Source organism: Cebus imitator, unplaced genomic scaffold (assembly GCF_001604975.1).
Source record: "Cebus imitator isolate Cc_AM_T3 unplaced genomic scaffold, Cebus_imitator-1.0 Scaffold391, whole genome shotgun sequence".
NCBI classification, from domain to species: domain Eukaryota; kingdom Metazoa; phylum Chordata; class Mammalia; order Primates; family Cebidae; genus Cebus; species Cebus imitator.
This window is the reverse complement of record NW_016107706.1, coordinates 1,232,249-1,255,692: the sequence shown is the minus strand read 5'-3', so window position 1 is coordinate 1,255,692 and position 23,444 is coordinate 1,232,249.

The window sequence follows — 23,444 nt, the reverse complement described above, 5'->3', positions numbered from 1 at the left end:
AACTGAGACCCAGACATTATGCAAGACAATAAGGCTGAGCTGGCTCAGCTGCTGAAGTGAGACCTGTAAGTAGCATGCAAGTGGCCGCCATGGCCCTAACAAGAGGAGGAGGAATAAGGAATTGACTGGGCCATAGGTGTTGGTTGCAAAAGCAAAACTATAAGTACATGGGTCTTTTGTTGCATCTGGTCAGCAAAGTTCTTAAAACATGATGAGGCGGGAACAAAAGAGCCGTAAACACTGGCATGAACTGCGATCCATGCCAGCTCTCTCATGTCTAGAATTCCAACCCTAAGAAAGCAGAAAGGGTTTGTTAATAGGGTTACTCTATCATAGGATAATAGGTTCTTTGAGGACTTTCTCTACAGCTCCAGGGTTTAAGCTGGACACTGAAAACAAGTAGTGTTCAGGCTGAATGCCTCTATTCCCCATGCCAGGCATCCTCTTGCTTTCTTATTTACTGGATGCTAGTCTAGGGCTGACTCTTATACCCACTCCAGGGAATTACAATAAGGAATCCAACATATCCCTGGTTTGTTCAGTCAACAATTATGTGCCCTGTGTCTGTTCTTGGCATGGAGCTAGGCACTAACGGTGAAGAAACACAGTCCCTGTTCCAGCAGCTACACTGTCCTAGAGTAGTAGAAAAGACCTAGACAGGAAATTAAAATAGAACAAATGTTACTACAGGGAGAAGTAGTGGGGCTATGTCTACATATAGGATAAGTTGTCTAATTATAGGATACCTGTCTCATCATAGGATACGTGTCTCATCATAGGATACGTGTCTCATCATAGGATACCTGTCCCATCATAGGATACCTGTCTCAACATAGGATAGATGTCTCATCATAGGATATGTGCCTCATCATAGGATACGTGCCTCATCATAGGATACCTGTCTCATCATAGGAATACCTGTCTCATCATAGGATAGGTGTCTCATCATAGGATACGTGCCTCATCATAGGATACGTGTCTCATCATAGGATGCGTGTCTCGTCATAGGACATCTGTCTCGTCATAGGATGCGTGTCTCATCATAGGATACGTGTCTCATCATAGGATACGTGTCTCATCATAGGACAGGTGTCTCATCATAGGACAGGTGTCTCATCATAGGATACGTGTCTCATCATAGGATACATGTCTCATCATAGGATAGGTGTCTCATCATAGGATGCGTGTCTCATCATAGGATACGTGTCTCATCATAGGATACGTGTCTCATCATAGGACAGGTGTCTCATCATAGGATAGGTGTCTCATCAGGGAAGCAGGGGTTGTTGTCCAAAGCTTTAATGTCTAAATGAAGACCTCAAGGAGATATAAGACTTAGGACAAGAAAAAAGAGGGCCATTAGGATGTTGCAGGGAGAGCAAATAGTGTGCACAGGAGCCCTTGGCAGAGAAAGAGCATGATGTCCAGCAACTGGTTCTGTTTGCCAGGAATGGACATTTCGTGGAGTGGAATGGCCAATAGGGCTTTACTCAGCAGAGGGAGAGAGTGTGCACGCCTGTAATCCTTGGTAAAGACCATGGACTTACCCTAAGGATAACGGGGAATTGCTAAAGGTTTGGGTTTTCATTACTATCATTATTCTTATTATAGAGAAGAAACACTATCAGATTTGTTTTTTTTTTTTTAACTATTAGGAATTATAGGGATATGGATAGAGCTGGAAGATCCTTATCTTTAGCAAACTAACTCAGGAACAGAAAACCAAATATCACATGTTCTCACTTATAAGTGGGAGCTAAATGATAGGAGCTCATGGACACAGAGAAGGGAACAATACACATTGAGGCCTATGAGGCCTATGGGAAGGCGGAGGGTGGGAAGATGGAAAGGATCAGGAAAAATGAGTAACGGGTACTAAGCTTAATACCTGAATGACGAAATAATCTGTGCAACAAACCCCATGACACAAGTTGACCTATGTAACAAACCTGCATGTGTATCCCTGAACTTAAAATACAAGTTAAAAAAAAAAGTCCCTCTGACTGTTGGGGACTGAAAGGACTTGAGAGAGGAGGATGAAGGCGAGGCTACAATCAGAGAAGTGGGCTGGGAAACAGTTCCAGGAACTCAAACTGCAGGGGATGACCTAACGACATGGGTGGATTTGAGAGTCAGTAAATAGCCTTGACACATGATTAATGGGAAGAGAGGGGCTTGAGGGATGGTCCTCATGGAGATTCCCGGCTTGGGCAGCTGGGAGGACAGTGTGGCCACTCACTGAGACAGAGTGTAAGAAAAGGCAGGCACTGCGGGGAATACATTTGGTTTACAGCACACAGCACTGAAGCTGCCTGGCGGACCTGCAAGTGGAGAGAACTGAGGGGCACCTGAATACAGGGAATCACAGTGCACGCATGTCAGCCTCTGAAAACAGCGTGAAAGCAAAGAAATGTAGTAAAAATTTATCTTGAAACTCCCTCAGGAAGGCACCATACTAAAGAGGCATCCCAACTCATTACTTAAACGAGTTCAATACAACTGGCTTTTCTTCCACTGCCAGAACTAGACACTCTTTCTTCAGGTTAGCCCCAAACAAAGTAGTTGGATTGTGTTTCAGGGCCATGATAAAGGCAACGTAAGAGTCTTCAAGTATGCTATGATTAGGGCAAGCAAGGATAACACTGTGAGAGCCATGTATCCACTGAAACTAAGTGGAGGACTGTAGATTCATCACATTCCACCCCACAGTGTCAAGCTCATAGGCCTGGATGATGGAATTGCCCACACTATTTGAATGGCCCCCTCCTCATGAACATGTATAATTGAATTTGTATGAATTAAGTGGGCATATAATAAGACTCTGCTGCATTTGACTCTAGAGCTCAAGAAAGAAATTTAATTCAGAGCATAAGTCTTTTGCAGTGAACAGCATATGGGTGCTAGTCAGTCCTGTGAAATGGAAGCACTGTGAAAGACCCCGGATGGCAAAAACTGGACCCTATGCTCGATTACAGCAAGGAGCCCAGTGGCGGGTGGTGCTGCCATTCTAATGTGGCGATTAAAGAAGAAACTGGACACATTCACCCTGCCATTTTGATCTGGGAGATATTTTGCCTGGGTTCTTAAGAAAGAGAAACTTGCTAAAAATAAAAAACACAAAACAAACCCTGAAACTGCACACATTAAAATTTGTTACAGATGATTAAAAACAAAAAAACAAACCTGAAGAACCACATCTTAAAAGTAACATTGGCTGGGCACGGTGGCTCACGCCTGTAATCCCAGCACTTTGGGAGGCTGAGGCGGGTGGATTACCTGAGGTTAGGAGTTCGAGACCAGCCTGGCCAACATGGTGAAACCCCGTCTCTACTAAAAATACAAAAATTGGCTGTGTGTGGTGGTGTGCGCCTGTAATCCCAGCTACTCAGGCAGCTGAGGCAGGAGAATCAATGGAATCCAGGAGGGGGAGGTAGCAGTGAGCTAAGATCGCACCACTGCACTCCAGCCTTGGCAACCCAGCCAGACTCTGTATCAAAAAAAAGAACATTGAGGCCAGGCACAGTGGCTCACACTCGTAAACTCAACACTTTGAGAAGCCAAGGCAGGCAGATTGCTTGAGACGAGGAGTTTGAGCCCAGCCTGGCCAACATGGTGAAACCCCGTCTCTACTAAAAATGCAAAAATTAGCTGGGTGTGGTGGTGTGTGCTTGTAATCTCACCTACTCAGGAGGCTGAAGCACAAGAATCTCTTGAGCCCGGGAGGTGGAAGTTGCAGGGGGCTGAGATCACGCCACTGCACTTGAGCTTGGGTCACAGAATGAGACTCTGTCTCAAAAANAAAAAAAAAAAAAAAAAAAAAAAAAAAAGTAGCATTGGAAACTGCAAAAATTGACCCAGGTAAAGGAAAACTGAATAAAAATTATCAACTCAAATAAGTCTGAGAAAATGAAACCACACACAGTATGCAGTAAAATTTCCTTATTAACTAAAAAACAATTAATAGAAGAATCAAATGTTCTTTAAAAATAAACCCAGGAAAATCAGACAGTGAAAATCAAGGCTGGATCCACAAAATAGATAAAATTGATAAATTAATAGAAAATCAAGATGGCACAAGCTATAATTGGTAAAATTTGGAATGACTCAAATCCTTGTGGTGAAATTTGTACAGAAATACTTAATTCTGAACATTTTCCGTACAGAAAATAGATTGCATTGCTAGGAAATTGATCAATGAATTAAACTAGCTAAGTGCAATTGTTTTGCAAGTCCTGTTAACAAATTTGAAGATAAGATCTTCAGATACTGAATGACTCTACAAAATAATTATTTGAGTATATGCTTCCAAACAATAAAAACAGAATCCAGAAAAGCAGGATGCATGGAATCCAAGACACTGTGTCCTTAACCCAAGAGTGCCATAAAAGGTTTCAGGCCAACCACACATCAGTAGGCTTCAGAAGCAGCTGCTCAACCACCATGGCTCATGTATAACTATGTAACAGACCTGCACGTTCTGCACGTGGATCCCAGAGCTTAAAGGTTAATTTTAAAAAGAAGAAGAAGAAGAAGAAGAAGAAGAAGAAGAAGAAGAAGAAGAAGAAGAAGAAGAAGAAGCAGCAGCAGCAGCAGCAGCAGCAGCAGCAGCAGCAGCAATTGCTCCAGCTAAATAGAAAAGTCAGAGAATCCTGGGAAAAATCTTTAGCATATAAAGAAAATTTTATGTAACAAAGAATATGTTTAAGAAAATAATTTTTCCACATGTTAAAAGAAAGGCAATGAGAAATTCCATCAAAATTTGCATTTGAAGATGTACTTCAAAAGTCATGGTTTATAGGTAAAGCCAATTAAATTATTTGAGCCCTGATACCATGCCATATTGGCAGGAACCTTGTTAAGGACCATCCTTTAACATAATAGAAAAAATAAGAGAATTCACTTGACCTTGATACTTAGAATGTGCAGCAGATAGTCAGTAATATCAGCGTCCATTTCTTTACTTTTATTATGGGTCCAAATATAGTACAGTTCTTGGTTTTGAAGAATAGCAGCTACAAAATCATTAGATAATTCAGGTTATTAGTTTTTAATTCTCACAATCCTAAAAATAAAGCAGAATTAATTATAAGTATATAATAGAATACAAATGCTATAAAGGTTATAAAATTTTACTGCAAGCTGGAGTTGGAGAGAAAAAGTGAAGAGAAGATTAAGGATACCAATTTTCTCACCTTAAATACTTGGAGAATCAAGACACTCTATGAAAGGTTGGTCAAGCCATACAAGAATAAGTTTATTCTGGCCGGGCTCAGTGGCTCACACCTGTAATCCCAGCACTTTGGGAGGCTGAGGTGGGCAGATCATGAGGTTAGGAGTTCGAGACCTGACCAACGTAGTAAAACCCTGTCTCCACTAAAAACACAAAAATTAGCTGGGTGTGGTGATGTGTGCCTAAAATCTTAGTTACTTGGGAGGTTGAGGCAGGAGAATTGCTTGAACCCAGGAGGTGGAGGCTGCAGTGAGCAGAGACCTCGCCATTGTACTCCAGAGCAAGACTCCGTCTCAAAAGAAAAAATAATAATAATAATAAGTTTATTCCTTAAAATTACACAGATAAGTACAAAACTAAATTTTAAATACAGATAACAAAAACTGGAAGAATCATGTGGAGCACAGAAGGATTACAGTCAATAAGCTAAATTCCTCACCTCCCATAGGAACAATTCAAAAACTTCTACTCAAACTTGATAAATCAAGAAATAGCAGTATAAGCTAAGTCCCAGGGCATAGTAGTTCAAAGAACAAAAATAAGATAAAACTTGAAAAAGTTTAAATAAAGAAAGAGAGACAAGGACCAGAATTTAAAACTAAAATGGTTAAAAGTGGGACTAGAGCATAGAGGTGAAAGTGGAGACATTTTACTTTTCATGTTATATCCTCCTCAGCGTTTTCTCCTTCTTAGCTATTTGAATTATGTGCTTGTGTTGCTTTTATAGGATTGCAAAAGGATTGTGGAAATCCTTCAGGGGATCAAAACATTTTCTGATTCCAAATAGAGAAACAAGATATCAGGCACAATGACAGGCTCCAAATCCCCTTGGGCCGTGAAGGAAACAAGCATCATCTCAACTTGCAGGATTCTTAAACTGAGAGGCCGGCCACACGCGCGTTACAACTTGACATGGGGAATGACAGAGCCTGGAAGAGCAGTGAGGAGGCCCTGCAAGACCTACCTGAGCCGAGGGGCCAGTCTTGCAGGGTGACCTGGGCCGCCTGGCACAGGGAACTCTACAACTGCTCCTCCAAGGACTGGCCCACTCCCGCCGAATAGGCAGAAAGCAAACACCTAGGAGAGAGGACTAGGGCCTCGCTTTCCAAAGCTGCAAGCTTTATAGAAGCATAGAGGCCTGACCTCCCATGGTTCACTCATCCATGCACTGGGCGCTGGGGATGCAAAGGGATGTTAAACTCCAGCCTTATTCCAATCTGTGCGGACCAGGTGAAAAAATGGAGGATGAAACCATACATGTGTACAGCTGCACCAGGGGCAATCACTGGGTGCTGTGGGAGCCCCAAGGGAGGCATGGTGATGAGGAATCAGAAGTCGTTTCACTGGGAGGAGAGAGGGAGGTGGCCTGGCTAGTGGGCAACGGAGTGTGAAAGCACTGAGGGTTGCACACAAGCTCCTGGCTCTTATTCACTAATTTCCTTGTCGTTATAACAGTCACATAGCCTCACTGTGCCCTCCAGCTCACTCTCCACCCTTCCCCACCCTGCTCAGTGAGGCGAAGCTGATCCACACGTAGTCCCCCGTGGGATCTCTCACACTCTGCTTATGGTTGGGTTTGGCTGGTAAGAGGCATGCAGCAAGTGACTCAGAAAACGGTGGGAGAGTGAGGGCAGGGATTTCTCCCCAGCTCTTCCCTGATGGTGGCCATGGGCCACACCGCACCTGTGAGGTGACCCATTCACAGGGCTCACACCTCCCTTCCCTCACCTCTTCTGATGTGGGGTGTAACAGCACCTCACTCTTACCAACCCGAGAAATGCACGGTCACCTGCTTCCGTTAACAGTACTCTGCCCATACCTTCGTAAAAAGTCCCTTTAATAAAATATCCTCAGAATGTCCAATTTGAACATGCCATCTGTTTCCTGCTGGGGCCCTGGCTGATAGAGTCATTCATTAAATACAATTTAGAAAACAAGGAGAGGAAATAATTACCCACAAGCCATAGCCATCTGATACATGCAAGCTTTAACATTTTGGTATATTTCTTTGCAGTAGTCTCTTTGTCCATATACTCCACATGACTGGCATTGTCCTGTATAACAATTTTAAATGGTGACTCTTTAACTAAACCCTGTAACACAAACATTTTTTATAAAGATAGCTATTATTTCATAGTGTCTATGCTGTTCCAGGTGAAATTTGGGGTGTGTTGATGTGCATTATCTCATTTAACCTTCAAAACAATTTTATAAGGTAAATATTATCCTTGGGGGTTACTGAAAGAAATGTTCATCTAGAATTAAGGTGATTTATGGCCTTCTCTTAAAGGTCAGAGGCCTTAACCTTACACCTTCCTTGCCTGGTGTTTCCAGTTTTCTCTTTAGGCAAAGAGCAAACTGATGCCCTGATTCTCATACTTTATCCTAACCAGTAAAGGAAAGCTGAAGAGGTTTGTAACTGCTCACCTGGAACATTTCAGCATAGATCTGGTCCATACAATCTGGAATGCCAGAGGTCCACACTGAGGTTGGTAAGAGCTATGAACAATGGGCTAAACAAAGGGACAAATGCTTTCAATGAATTATCTTTCAGAATGTCCCCAGAAATGTAAAAGGTGGGGATGGTTACATCAACCCCATTTTGCAGAAGACAGTAGGTCTTACAGAAATTGAGAAAACTTGCCTATGATCACATAAGTGCTAGAAAAATCTCAAGCCAAAGCAATCCCATTCCAGGCCTTGTACTCTTAGCCACCATGGAATACAATTCTACAACGTACCTATTTCTTTGCGCTTATAACTAAGATATCCCCAAGGAGGGGGGAGAAGGGAATCAAGAGGAGAAAGCCTCATGAGCCTCCAGCTGGGCTGGGCTGCGTCTACGGCAGCCTCACTGTGTGTGCCATGCCTCCCAGGACCTCAGCACTGCCACCTCCTCATTCGCATGTCAGTCCTATAGGCATTCCACTGGCCCCACCATGACACTCTTGTCCACCACCCAAGCCAGGCAGCTTAATGGTAGACGTGCCCTACAGAAAGTCTACTCGTTCACTTTAGGTAGTAACCTGAACAAGTTCTTTACTTTGGTGACACATAATCCATGTTTATTAATGTAAGTTACCAAAAAAAAAATGATATCTCCTTCCCTCTTCATAGATCCCATAAGAAAATCAGAAAGCCAGTGAACATGTTCAGAGTTTAATGAAATTGATCTCAATTCAAATTCAACCCCAAGATTAATTTGCTAGCTCTTCAGTAAAGAAGCCATGCATGTCAATTAAATAAATTGATTAAATAAATTGGCAACAGGGAATTCAAAAAATATTTGGAGGATTTTTACCATCGCCTCAGATGGAGACAAGAAATGACCTCTTCTAGCAAATTCCAGTTGCTGACACAAAGTCCAGGGTTGCAAGCACCTATTAGGCCAGCCAGCTCTCTCCTGTCCCTGTGAGCTCAAGACCTTTCAGTGCATGTGACAGCAAGGAGAACAACCCGATGGACCCCACCAGCTGAGCCACATATCTCGTACCCGCTCTCTGCTTCTAATTTGATCAGGAAATAATCACAAAAGCCCTGTACTCCACCCTGATAAGAAAAACAAACCAAGTTCCAAGTGGCAGGTCCCAGACTTGAAAGAACAGAAGAGGCCTGCCCCCAGCCCAGAGGACTTACCTAACTTCCTGGTATGGTGGCTCCAGGCTGCAATCCCAGCGATACTTCTTGAAGCCCTCCACGGAGCAAGTCTCTCAGCAGTCTGAGCTCCTGCTCCTGGCAGCCGCCTGGAGTCCTTCTGGGAGGAGCGGTTTAGAAACTGGGTGGAGAGTGTAGAGGAAGGCGAGTGGGAAGGGAGCCAAAGTGATTTTAAAGAATTGTGTAGGAAACCCTGTAACCGGAGAAGTGACTGAGAGGGTACTTACATTTATACTTTGGAAGCATCTGCCTTTAATCAGTGCTTAATCTAACTCTGCAGAAAGCATCATTAATAAAGAAACAGGTTGTTGTTTTTTTCTGTGGCCTCATCCAAGTGGGTGAGGAAATACGGAAAAGTCTATGTGAAAAGCCATGCTGTGCTTCTGCATTGAGCTTAAGCTGCAGGCCTCCTAATCCACGGTTCTGGGGTCTCACCCCGGACGGGACCCACTGAGGCCCTCACAACATGGAATTGCTCACAGGGTGTCCATTCAGCATCTCCTCCTTCCTCTTCTCTTGTGCCATCAACTTTGGGGTTCAGACCTCAAAAAATACTTATAACATGCATGCTTATGTGGTGGCCGTAAGGCGTGCCAAGAAGAACTTCCAGTCATCCAGGCAACTCCGCAGCAGACCTGTCACCCAAAACTCCCCAATAAGCTCTTCATTTTGAGTTGTTTTTCTTTTTAATTCCTGGGGAAAATTTGACTCTACCTGGGCAGTGTCACACTAAAAGCTATTTCCAGCCATGGTCACTTTCAGGAGACTGGCTAACAGTCAGCTGAGATAATGGGTGCAGGATGAGGGTTTACTAGGAAGCAGGTGCTTAAGGGAGAGCAGGATGGGAATCACAGGAAATTTTGGTGCCACCAGAAGGGGCACTGCATAGTTGCAATGCTCTCGCCTTTCTTCTCACTGCATTTCCCAATCTCGCAATTTCTGCTGCTCCTGTGAAGCCTTTCTTTTTCTTCTTTTTGTTTTCCATGTGATAAGTTGTTTATTGGAGTTTTAAGAATTGCAGTTTGGAAGACACCGATTTGACTAGACGTCAACTTGTGTTCCGAAGAGAGGGAGGGGGGTACAGGTTTTTAAAAGGAAGCTGAGGGCTTCCTGGGTATGGTGGTGCACACCTGAAATCCCAGCACTTTGAGAGGCTAAGGCAGGAGAATCACGGGAGCCCTGGAGGTGAAGGCTGCAGTTTTTAGGAATGTGCCACTTCACTCCACCCTAGGTGACAGAACACGACACTGTCCCTAAAAAAATAATTTAAAATAAAAGGGAAGCTGAGGATGACTGTGCAAGTTGTTTTGAAAGAAAATATCATTGGTAGAGGTAGCTGGCTTAGTACGTGAGATTATTAGTTGTTGCTGTTCAGAAGTTGCAGCTCTGGTGAAATTCAGCTGCTTTCCAGAATGTTGCCGTCAAGGCTATTTGGCCCAACCCAAAAATTCTAGGCAAGTTTCTGCGGGTTTTTGTTGTTGCTGTTGTTTAAAAAGTTGCAGGTCATCAGTCCTCCCTAGAATGGCCTCCTGACTTCATTTTAGAGATCTGAACCAGAGGAACACCATTTAGTGTATCACATTTCACATGACAAAGGAAGTTAGCGTTTGTTATGTATCATTAGTATCATTATAGATCATTCATTCATTACAAAACAAATACATTACATCATTTGAGATAGGAGTATTTTACAAAAAAGATGAAGCAAGGTAAAAGGAGAGAGTAGCAAGGACTGCACATTTTATTGCTATATAATATTTTCACATTTATGGGTACATTTGGTTTTGCTGCATGCACAGAATGTGTAGCGATCAAGTCAGGGTATCTGGGCCGGTATCCATCACCTTGAATATTTATTATTTGTATGTGCTGGGAACGTTTCAAGTTCTCTCTTCTAGCTACTTCAAAACATAGAATACATTGTTGTTAACTGTAGTCATCCTACTCTGCTATTGAACATTAGAACTTATGCTTTCTACCTAACTGCATGTTCATACCTACTGACCAATCTGTCTCATACCCGCCACCCTCCACATCTTTCCCAGCCTTGGTGTCTACGATTCTACTTTGCTTCTTCTGCGAAGCCTTTCATGACCATGTTTGTGCGGTGCATACTTTCATAATTGGTTCAACACTGTTTAAAAATTATTTTAGATATTGCCTTTGTATTTTGGTTTGGGTTCCCCCAGAAGCATTAGACAAGCACCTCAATGTGGGAGTTTATTTGGAAAGTGATGACAGGAAGCAGGAATGAAGGAGTGAGGAATGGAAAGCTGAGAAGGAAAAACCAATAAAGGGTGTGCACTTGAGATGACTCCTGATGTGGGCAACTATGGCTCAGCTTCTCTAGAGACCTTTGGAGGAACCATGTAGAATGTACTTGAACATTATGAGACGGAAACATTTATCCTCTGGCTCACATTCCCTGTTGTCAGAGATGTCATGGTAACCAGCCTCCAAGGCACCCCAGTGATCCATTTCTCCTGATACGCACTTTCTCGTGTGGTTCTATCCCAAATTGGACAGGGCTGACGTGTGTAACCAACAGGACACTGGAGAAGTGACAATGTGTAATTCCTGAGGCTCAGTCATAAAGGGCATTGCATGTTCTGTCTTGCTGTCTTGGATTGCTCATTCTAGAGGAAGCCAGTTGCCATGCTGTGAGGACACTCAATCAGCTCTATGGAGATTCCACATCGGGAGCATCTGAGGCCTTTTGCCAATAGCCAGCACCAACTTACCAGCCCTATGAGTAAGTTGTCTTACAAGCAGACCCTCTTCTCTCAGGGGTTCTTTTCCCTCCCATCTCCAAATCCCTGGACTATGCTTGTTTATGGGCTGAGAGAGCTCTCATGGCTTTGGAGAAAGCACTGAGACAGAAAAGCCAAGTGAAGCAAAGCAGACCCTTGAGGCACGATGTTGTCAGTATGCAAGGGGACGTTCACCACAACTTTAGCTGGAATCAGAGGTGGGCTGCTGGAATGTGGCAGGGAAGCCACAAGTACCTGCTAGACTAAGCAACTTCCTAAAAGGTGATTCCTGAATATTCTTATTTCCCCTCCCCAGGGCTCACCAAAAGGCTACTCACACATGTCAGTATTCAGCAAAGGTACCAATGCCTAGCTCACGAGAGCTCCTGCAACACAACAGTGAAAATTGCTCCATCCTCTGACTTCCACTATTCATTCTTGTACCTAAGTATTTAGTTCACTTGGCTTCCAATTCTAATATATAGTGTTGAGGATTCTTTTGGAACAGAACTTTAACCCTAGCTAGCATAATCATAAAAGAAATCTTATTGGCAGACAACAGGGGCGTCACACAGACTTCGAGGGGAGAGAAGCTTCTGGCCCTCATGGAGTACAACCGAAGAACGAAGACGTGTAGGAAATTCAGGGAGGTCTATGTCTCCTTGTCTCTTGCAGTTATTGCTAGTCTACAGCCTCTGTGCTCTCAGTGTTCACTGATTTTCTCTGATCCTAGCACTTCTGACAGAAAATGGTCACTCTCAACCACCATGTTCACATGCTGCGCTCTCTCATTCCCAGATACAAAGTTCCTAGGGAATGGACTGAGTGGCCCCACCTGGCTCAGGGGCCTGACTCTGAACCTCAACAGAGGCCAGGGAGATGGAGGTCAGGCAGCTGCCCCTGCCAACCTGATGGACCAGGGAGAAGCAATCCCTAAAGAAACCCCCAATGGTGATAGCAACATTACAGCAATGCTTTAAGGATTAAATGAGGCAGTATGTCAAAGCTTCCCTTCATACGTTCTGAAATGTTATACAAAGGTACAACTTTATTCTTATTTGGGAACCAATAGAGTATACAGGGAAAACACACGTGCCTCCCACGCACACAGACATGCACACACACAAGTACACATATACATATGCACACATACACATGTGCACACACAAGCACACATACACATATGCACACATACACACATGTGCACACACAAGCACACATACACATGCACATACACACTTGCACACACAAGCACATGTACACATATACACACACGTGCACACACACAAGCACACATACACATGCACACATACACACGTGTGGACACAGGCTTGCATGCACATGTGCACACACATAAACATATGCACACACATGCACACACACATACGATACAGAATCAAAGAGCTGGCCTGAGGCCTACCTTGTTCTGCCACCTAATAACTGTGTGATCTCCTTTTGAACTTTCTGAGCCTCAGTTTCTTCATCTATAAAATGGCACTGATAACATCTATTGCATAAATTTTTTGTGTATTTAAATGATCAGGAGATAACACTTTATAAACTGAAAAGTGTATGTGAAAATAAATGCATATGGTTGTGTTAATAGTGTTTATATATGTGGTCTCCCACTAGCCACCATGTCCCTACCCCACACACAGATATAAATACATACACACTCCAAATTCTTTATACCCATCACAGCCCCCACCTACCACACTTAAGCCCCAAGAAGTAGCTGCAGTGGCTTACTTACTTATTTGTGCAGGAGGGTGCAGGGAAGAGGTGGCTGGAGGGAGGGAGAGAAGGAACAAGGCAGGCAGGCAGGCAGGCATGCTGCCAGACTGAGGCTGGGATAGGTGGCCAAGTCTATATGGAGGCCCAGCGAAGGGACTGGCTGGAAGTCAAAAAGGATATAATTAACTTAAGAATCACCATAAACTTGTTGCCACTCTTAATAGGTTTCAAATATTTTCTCAATTTACCCTGGCTTCATTCTTCTTGGTTTGCCCTTACTGGGGAGGAAGGAGGAGAAAAGTTTTAAAGGGGCAGCACCACCAAGCACATAAAAGGGAGGAACAGGTCTAAGCTTTGAACAAAATCTCAGTGGCCTGCCGTGACATCGGATGCCTGTATGGCCCTGTCCTTAGGGAACACAGGGACTAAGGGAGCTGAGTTGTAGTGACAGGAAGAAACACACATGCCTGGCCTGGCTGTGAAGCTGCCATCCTGACCCTGTGGCCCAGGGTGTCCTTTGAACAGAGGAGTCCTTTGCAGTTGAGTGTCCTTTGAACAGAGCCAAAGGAGTATTGCCTCGTGATGCCCCCTGTGTTTGGTCATTTCAGTTTGTTTTGTTTTTTCCTGACTAGGCAGAAAGTGCATGTTAGTATTTCTGGAACAAATTTAAAAGCTTCTGGAAATGAACTCACAATGTGCGTAAGAAAAGAGACAGTGTCTGATAACTGAAGTTCAAGTTCAGAATCAGCACGATTGGATGCCACAGGATTAGCTCCTCACTCTACCTTAAGTTAACTGCTTAATGCCAAAGCCTAGTTTTAAGAAGGCTCAGTTCTCTCTTCTCTAAAATTGAACACAACCCCCACCCCCAGTCTACCTCCCACATAAGGTGGCCCAATCAAAACCTCCAGGCTTGCCCACCCCTGTGGCCATCTTTTGAATGCTCCCTTCTATCTGCAGCGCAGATTTTAGCTGCCCGCCTCTCTGCTGTCACCTGTATCCACTTCTGCTGCCCCTGGCTTCTGGCCTCCCAAAGAGCCTGCTCTCAGGAAAACTTTAGTGAGCACCGTAGATCTCACCAATGTTTCTGTAGAGTGTGGTTATACTACACAGCCCAGAGCAAGAAGGGGGATCTCTCTTGGTCTTCCCTAACCCTACTGGACCCTCTATTGTATCTATTTACCTCAATTTCCTGCCATCTTTCCTCTCAGGAATGAAACAAATTTTGACATCGTTTCCAGTCTTAAAGATCCACCCCCACTCTGCAATTTTTGAATGCATGCCCTTGGGATCTTACTGTCCATCTCAAGCAATTTCCCTGGGTATTTCTTATAAACAAATAATATGTCCTTTCCAAAAGAAATTTTGGTAAAGAAATACGTCCCCAGCTCATTAGATTGCCATTATTTGGAATTAAAGGTAACTTTCTCTTTTAGTTTGCTGTCAATTTTATATTTAATCTTAGAAATTAAAAATAGATACTGGAAATCTTAATGTTTTGGTTGAGGCCTGGCCTTTCAGACACTATTCGAGACGCCTTGAGGTGAGTGTGTGTACCTGTTCACAGATGCCTGGGGAGCCAGACCCTCAGGGTCCCTGCTCAGCTCACTCTCCTGGATCATCTGTGACCCATGCTATGGGGAGTCCAGACTGTTAGCCTCTAGGCTCCTTGGACACCAGCAAGACCCCTTCCTGATGACATCCAGCATGATATTGCCTTCTGAGAAGAGGTCAGCACCGTGGGCCGTGAGCACACCCTGACCACGAAGCTTTCAATGTGCCCCCAGAGCTTTGGGACCTTGCTCAAAAGGAGGGGCATGTATGGCTGCTCTTTCAGCCCCTCTGAAAGCCCATAGTTCCTGATCTCCCAGTCCCTGGACCCATCTTCCACCATCAGGGAGCTTAACAGGCTTTGAAGTTGAGGCAGAGCTGCTACCAGAGCGCCAGTGGAGGGTCCAGGGTCTCACAGCCTTAGCGACTCAAAGCTATAGACCCTGCTGCTGTGGTTCAAATCCAGAGACCTAAATGTCTGAGGTATGTCCCTGACAGCTCAGGTCTGCATTCACTACACACACATTTTTTCTTTTCTTTTTTTATTTTTTTAAGAGACATGGTCTGTCTCTGCCAACCAAGCTGGAGCTCAGTGGCACAATGACAGCTCCCTGCAGCCTTGACCTCCTGAGCTCACACACACATACACAGAGCTCAACAGAAGAGACATGTGAAAGAAACCTAAAATGTCACAGAGGCCACCACCTAATTTCTTCCGGACAGTTGGACTCCCTTTACTCTAGAGGTAAGGAAAGAGGCTCACAGAACAGGAGATCTCAAAGCAGAGACAGAAGAGCAAGCAGGCAAGTAACAGGCTTTACTAACTGGGCACTGGTCTGGCTAAGGCTCACCTCTCTGTCCCCATCTCACCTGCCCTCATGCCAGAGGCTTACTCCACAGCCACATCTGTGCTCCTGCCGGACCCCTGTACGAGCTGCCCTCTTCTTACTTCCTTTCCAAATCCATACCAACATTCAGAACTGGTAAGACCTGACCTCTCTTGGGTCCAGTAGCCCAGCCAATGGCACTGACAAATACTCTGAGCTCCTTCCTCCCTGCCTGTTTCTTGGTGAATGAGCCTCACCTCCTGGGTGGGCTGAAAGCTGGTCCAGCGCAAAGACTATCCTATTCTCTGTATGTCTCAACACCCGGCCTGGAGTTCAGGCTTGTAAATTAACATTCAATTCCTTATTAACTGGGACAAAAGATGTTAGATGGGAGAAGGCTCAGCTGCTTCCAGAAAGACACTTGTGTTTCAAAGCTTAAGGAAGGCAGGAGGCAGGAGGAAGGAGGGAGGCAGAGAGGGAGGGAGGGGGAAGAGGCACTCACTAAAAGCTTATGGAATACACAGAAGAGCTGAGCATCAGAACAAAGGCTCATTTAAAAAGGAAAAGGAAACACTAGATGGCTGTTAATGGTAAACTGAATATGATAAATTATTTCTTAAATTACTTGGTTTCACTCCTTGTTGTTACGTACAGTTAATTGGAGGGAACAAAATGCTGCTGCAGAGAAGAGCTCAGAGCTGCGCCTGCCTGGATGGGGGAGGGATCGGGGGGCCTTGGGAGCCTCCTTGCAGTCTCAGATTTTTCACTTCTCCAGGACCACATAGCCATGATGAAGGGCTGACAAGCCATCGTTCACTCCCCAGCTTCCTGCGGTGACCAGGTCCTTTATGGTCCCTAGCAGGCTTCAGTCATTGGCAGCCCAGTAGCCCAAGGAAGAGAGAATCAGAAGTAAGCTGAGTGATCAGAGGTCACCTAAAGGATGCCCCAGACTCTGAACACCAACCAGGCCCCAGCTGTCTCTCACCCAAAAGAAAGCCAGGTGGCCCAAAGAGCAGATTTAATCTCAGTTTAAAAACTTCAATTGTGACTCTTTTTTCCCTTATGTTTTATATATATATGTATACATACACATACATATATACATATATATGTGTGTACACACACAGAGAGACTGAGACACACTGAGGTACTTGAGTTTTTATCAAAATATAAAGCACTTAGTGAAGAAAGAGGTCAAAGGAGACATACAGAAATGAGTAAGATAGTTTCTGCCTTCACTCACTTGGGAAGACAAATACAAGTATATTGAATTTATTGTGGGCTGCATAGGAAAAAAAGTCTAATATTTAATTAAACACAAAGAACCTGTTAGGGTTTGGGATTTTATTAATAATCCTGTGGCCAAAGGGAGAAGAGGCAGGCAAAGTGAGCCTGATAACATTGACAGCAAAGGAAAGAAACTTAGGAACACGTAGAGCTGCGTACGCACCCGGATTTCACACAAAATGTTTACATGAACATTAATTAGCGAGACTTGGAGAGTTTCAGTTACATTGTATAGCAGACAAGATTAAAATGTAATCTCACATGTCTACAAGATAGATTAATAACTACTATCAAAAGCCATTTTTGTAATTGTAGAAAAAGAGAGTTATAAGATATAGCACAGGTGTGAGTTTGAAGACCACGTCACTTTTCCCAAATACATACTTAAATTTACATTTTATCTTATGTTTAGAAACTATTCTCAACCTTCAGTTTCATCACAAGAAAATGTTTTTAATTGCTATGCTTGTTTGAATAAATTTTTGAGTAAGTAAATTTATCTCAGGAGAAAAAGCTTTTTCACAAGTCTGTTAATTAGAGGCTCACAGTCTCTTCTTGCAGTCAGAAGTCAACAGCAACACCATATAAATTGTGTTGAGATACACACACACACACACACACACACACGTGTGTGTGCATATATATACATATATAATTATATATAGCAAAATCAAAATGCTAACAAAGAAAGGAATATGAGATAATGATTTTTATATTTAAAAACTATGGTGCTTAAAGAAGAGCCTAAAATCACAGTTCTATCAGTATAGATACCTTGAATAATTTTTGCAAGTGAAACAACTAAAATATTGGATAAAATATGAAAAGCTTAAAAATTAAAACATTTTTAAAGCTCTGATGATTTAAGGACTCTAAAGATAAATATAAAACAGAAACCTCTGGGTGGAAGAGAGTGCTGGAAGCAGCTTTGACCTGAAGGATCTGTGCCCCACCCTGAAGATCTTAGGCTTTCTCTTGGATGACTGCAGAGGGCTGAGGCAGGACAGAAAGCCTGGAGACCATCTAAAGTAGAACATTTTAAAGGAGTTCATTGTGTAAAGCTGGGGCATCAAAGGGCTCCACCAGTGTAAGGTGCACAAGAAATAAAATCTCTCTTTAGAAGGAGGCTGGCAGATGCCAATACAATTTCTTTCTGAAGGACTCCCACCATGGCCCAGACCTCAAGCAATTCTCATAAATAAGATTTTAGTAAAAATATCAGCTTACAATCAAAATCTCAAAACACATAGGGAAATAAGTCACTATGAGTGAGAGCCAAAGTAATAGGCAACACAAAGGCTTAGGAACTGGAATTAACACAGAGAAAATGTGAAAACTAATAGAAAGCTGAAAAATATGATACAAGAGATCATAAAGAATGATCTTAGAAAATTTCAAAATGAAAGAACAGAATTTCCAGAAACGAAAATATTTAGCAACTGACATTTAGAAATGTAATGTACAAGTTAAACAGATTAGATATATATGAAGAAAAAGTTAGTAAACTAAAAAGTAAATATAACAAAATTAAACTGAAATACAGCATAGGAACACAAAATGTTACAAAATAAGTAAGAAGGGTTGGGACATGAAGAATTAATTAAGAAGGCCTAATTCAAGTCTAATTGAATATCTAAAAGGAAATAATAGAAAAAATAAGAAAAACAATATTCATAGTATATAATAATGGAGAAATTTCCAGAATTATTAGGAAATGCCAATCTTCAAATCTAAGCTCAATAAATCCAAAATGAAATAATTTTTAAATGAATAACTACATGCAAAATAGTAAAATTTCAAAATATCAAAGGTAACTAGATTCCGAAATCTGCCATAGAGAAAATATAGATTGTGATCAATGAATGGCAATTTAATTCTTGGCTGATACCTCAATATCAATAAAGGAATATATAAATCAGTAGAGTCAAATGTTCAATGTATTGACAGAGAAAAAACCCCCAAAACTGTTAACCTAAACTTGTATGCTTATAAAAACTCTTTCAAAAACAGCAGTAAAATATAGATGATTTCAGGCAAAATCATCAAAAGATCCTCACTGAAGAAAATCATAAAAAATATACTTCAAGCAGAAGAAAAATTTTCCAAATGGGAAGTCTGAGATACATGAAGGGATGGTGAGTAAAAACATAGGTGAATATGAATAGGAGGATACAGCTAAGCAAACTCTGACTGTGAAGTTAATAATAACACTAGTAACCGTAATAATGTCTACTTCCAGGGGTGAGAAGGTAACGGGAAATAAAATATGGCGTAACAAAAGCATCTAAGTTGAGAGAAGCTAACAGGAATTAAAGCATTCTCAGATCCTTGTACTGTCTAATTCAGTGGGATTAGTATATGGATTGGTTTTTGTTTAGGGCAGGCATGTTAAAACAACTTGCTAAAGAAATTGAGCAATTTGTTCAACTTCTTTAGCAACTTGAGCAAGTAGTACAAGCAGACGTAGAGTGGATAAGTTTTGCCAAACAAGTTGAGAAGGAAATTGTAGTAAGCAAAGGAAAATAAGAATAAAGATTGTTGGACATTATGTAAAGTGAAATAATCTAGTCACAAAAAGATAAGTATTGTATGATTCCACTTATATGAAATGCCTAGAATAGCCCAATTCATAGAGACAGAAAGTAAAATGGTAGTATCCAGGGGTGGGGAGGAGAGACGGAAGGGGAGTTGTTTAACGGGTATAGAGTTTCAGCTTGGGAAGCTGAAAAAGTTCTGGAGATTGATCCCACAACCATGTGAATGTACTTTAACACTATTGAATGGTTCACTTAAAAATGGTAGAGATGGTAAATTTTATGTTAGCTGTATTTACCACAATATTTTAAAAGGAAAAAAGAGTGGAGATTGTTCAGAATTTTTTAACCCTAAAATGCAGTATATAGAGAACAGACATAATAAGATAGTATAAATATATCTTAATATATTAGTAATCACTTTAAAGTTCAATAGACTTAACCCTCCAGTTTCAAAAAGTGTTATCATATTGGATTCAAAATGACAACCCAGTTACATGCTTGTTATGAGACAAAATTAAAATAAAAGAAGACAGAAATATTGAAAGTCAAAGAACAGAAGACATTTACTGTCATACACCAAGTTTCCATACTTATGAGGACGGTTTCTTAGTTTTCACACAATACCTCTACCCACACCTCCCACAAGACACTTTTGAATGCAGCAAACTTAAGGCCGGGGAGATGATGGCAGAAATTACATTATGGAAATACAAACAATTTCAAATCAAATACAGATAAAGCATTCATACTCTAAAAATCTGAGTTTAGAAAAGTTCCAAAATCTGAAACAATTTGAACACTGATGTGACATTCAAAGAAAATGCTCACTGAAACATTTCAGATTTCATATTTTCAGATTAGGAATGCTCAACTGGTCTGCAAATATTCTAAAATCTTTAAAAACCTGAAATCCAAGGTACTTCTTGTCTCAAGTATTTTGGATAAGGGATACTCAACCTGTATCGCACACTTGATCTTAGCAGTTCTTGGTCACCCCACTCCAAAGCTCCAGGCATCATATAATCTCACTGGCTTCTCCCTTCACCCTTCCCCTCTCTCCTCCACACTTACACCTAGAATTTCTAATTCTTCTTGCTCATCATGCCCAGAAATCCAGCTTTCTCCAGTCCCCCTACCCAAACCCAGTCAATATCCAAATCCATATAGACACTTGGAATACTGACAGGCATTTTACTTAATAAGAGCCTCCCTTCTCAGAAGGTAGTGATTTATTATTACATGTAGAATTAGAAGCAATCAGAAGAATATTTTCATATCAAATATTGCTCAGAGTGTGGCTCATTCCAGAGCAGTAGTTTGTAAACAGCAGTGAACATCAAACTTCTGAAAAGCTTCTCTGCAAATCCTCTTAATCAGACCTACTGTGGATTTGGATCCACAAGCATCTCTGTTAAGCAAAAGAGAAAACAAAAAGAAATTACTGTTGCTGAGGAGGTTGTGATCACTCAAAAAAAAAAAAAGAAGAAAGAGTGGATTTCCACTTCACTCTTGGTTTCCTAGTCCAGCCCTCCTGATTTGTCTGAAATGTTACCACGGTTTCCTCTCCGGCCAGCTGGCCTGCTGCTCGTCCTCCCCTGTACATGCCACTTACGAGACCACGGCTGCTCAAAAGACTTGGAGGGCTCTCCATTCATGCTGGATAAGAATTACATCATGCAAACAAGTCATTTCACCCCTCTGTACCTCAGTTCCTTCATCTGTAAATTGTAGATGGTGATAATTTGTAGGTAGTCATGAGGTTGATATAAGAATGAAAAGTCAATATTTGAAAAGCCTTTAGAACATCGCTTGATACATCACAAGTGCTCAACAAATAGGAGCCATTACCACTGTTAGTGTTGTTTGTGTTTTCTCTTGTCTTAATCACAACTCTTTACTCTGCAAGTAATGCTGCAGAATATGGCCCTACCTCACCTGCCTTTCAGACTCACTTCCCACTGAGACAGAGACTGGCACATCTCCATCCCTGACAATATGCCTTGGAGCTTCCCCTTCTGCACATAGCTTACTCTGTAATTTCCACTTGGAATGTGTTTTTTGTCTTACATATTGATTAATCAACAGATAAACCATTCTTTTAAAGGCATCACTCGAGTTTACCTCCTCCATGGACTTTTCTTGCCACCATCCTAGATTAAATCTGCATCACCTCTCACCAGGAATATTTGGGTAGTCAGACCACCTTCAGCCTCTCCCCACCAATATTACTATTCTCAATGCTTCCAGAAAATTCTCTTCCTTTTAGAAGAACATACATTCACTGATTGTGATGTGCCAAGCACTGTTAGGATCTTCTGCAATATTTTATTACTCACTACAACTACCCACATACAGCAGGCATTATTATCCCCATTTTACAGAAAGAAAATTGATGCTCAATGCCAAGATCACTGAGCTGATGGTGGAGAGGCCAGGATCCATGACCCTGCCTGCTTCCTCCAGCACCCACACTCCTTCCACCATAGCCATCTCTGCTCCGGGTTTGCCATTTTTGCCAGTTCTGCTCATCACCCGTATAACTATTAACTTACCATTTTTATTTATATCAAGTCAATTTTTATTCTTAAATATATTCTTTTTAAAATCTGTATGTATGTCATTCCCATTCATTAAAAATGAATAACACTTTTCCCAGGTACCGTGGCTCACACCTGTAATCCCAGCATTTTGGGAGGCCCAGGTGGGTGGATCATTAGAGGTCAAGAATTTAAGATCAGCCTGGCCAACATGGTGAAACCCCATCTCTACTAAAAAGACAAAAATTAGCTGGGCGTGGTGGCACGGGCCTGCTCAGCTACTTGGGAGGCTGAGGCAGGAGAATTGCTTGAGCCCAGGAAGTGGAAGTTGCAGTGAGCTGAATTCCTGCCACTGCACTCTAGTCAGGGTGACAGAGTGAGACCCTGTCTCCCCAAAAATTAATTAATTAATTTAAAAATGAATAACACTCTCCAGAAATACAAAGTAATATAAAGTGAAGATAATATGATGTGATTGAAACATAAGCAAAGATAAAGAAACGCTCCCTAATATGGTCTGTAGGGCCAGTGTGCTTCGGCCCTGTCCCCTCCAGCCTCAACCCCTCCACTCCCCCCTTGCCTTCCACAGCAGCCTTCTTTCTGTCCCTAGCGCTTGCCATGCTACTGCCACAGGGCATTTGCACATGCCACTCCCTGACCTAGAACCCTCTTCCCCACCATTTTTACTTACCTCCTTCCAGACTTGCAAGTGTCAGCCTCAGGAAACCTTTAAAGACCTTCTAATTGGGCCAAAGCCTCTACCTCAGGCCTCAGGGCATTGTGGGTCTCTCCTTCATCGCACTTTTCCCAGGGGTAGTTTTGCATTTGTTTATGAAATTGATTAGCCTCTGTTATGTAAATTATATCAGGGCTATAACTATTCCTGGTTTTGCTTATCATTGAATTTCCAGAATTTAGCATGGTGCCTGATACACTGTAGGCATTTAATAGTATTTGCTAAATGAATGAAAGAGTGAAAGGGTGACTGAATGGTTCCCAGATTTTTGAAATATAAGTAGTAAAGGGCAATTCCTTGTGGATGTAACTTGTTCTTCTCTACTCAACACCTGTGCTTCTGACTTGATTATGTGGTTTGAGAAATACTGTAGGCTTTCTCCAGTGAGGTCATCACTGCTTCCTTTCACCAAGGAGGCACAGCTGGGTGTGGGGCTCACCAGCTTTTTCTGCGCTTTCTGAATCTTCTGAGTCCTCCAGATACTGCCATCTCCATGGTCCATTCTTTGCAGATCTGTGTCATGACATTCACACAAGACTGTGACAGATAGGCAGGGGCTTCCATATGGAAAAATAAAGATAGAACTGACGAGGTTTAATAG